Genomic DNA, 705 nt, shown 5'->3' with positions numbered 1-705 from the left:
ACAAGTATGTCCTTGGTTTCTACTCATAGTATTCATGGCGAAGTTTCTCCTTCGTTAAATTGTTATATGGTTGGAATTGGAAAATGATACATGTAGTAATTGCTATAAATGTCTTGGGTAATGTGATACTTGGCAATTGTTGTGCTCATGTTTAAGCTCTTGCATCATATGCTTTGCACCCATTAATGAAGAAATACATAGAGCATGCTAAAATTTGGTTTGCATATTTGGTTTCTCTAAGGTCTAGATAATTTCTAGTATTGAGTTTGAACAACAAGGAAGACGGTGTAGAGTCTTATAATGTTTTCAATATGTCTTTTATGTGAGTTTTGCTGCACCGGTTCATCCTTGTGTTTGTTTCAAATAAGCCTTGCTAGCCTAAACCTTGTATCGAGAGGGAATACTTCTCATGCATCCAAAATACTTGAGCCAACCACTATGCCATTTGTGTCCACCATATCTACCTATACTACATGGTATTTTCCCGCCATTCCAAAGTAAATTTCTTGAGTGCTACCTTCAAAATTCCATCATTCACCTTTGCAATATATAGCTCATGGGACAAATAGCTTAAAAACTATTGTGGTATTGAATATGTAATTATGCACTTTATCTCTTATTAAGTTGCTTGTTGTGCGATAACCATGTTTAGCGGGAACGCCATCAACTCATTGTTGAATTTCATGTGAGTTGCTATGCATGTTC

Source organism: Lolium rigidum, chromosome 5 (genome assembly GCF_022539505.1).
Source record: "Lolium rigidum isolate FL_2022 chromosome 5, APGP_CSIRO_Lrig_0.1, whole genome shotgun sequence".
NCBI classification, from domain to species: domain Eukaryota; kingdom Viridiplantae; phylum Streptophyta; class Magnoliopsida; order Poales; family Poaceae; genus Lolium; species Lolium rigidum.
This window is presented reverse-complemented; position numbering follows the sequence as displayed.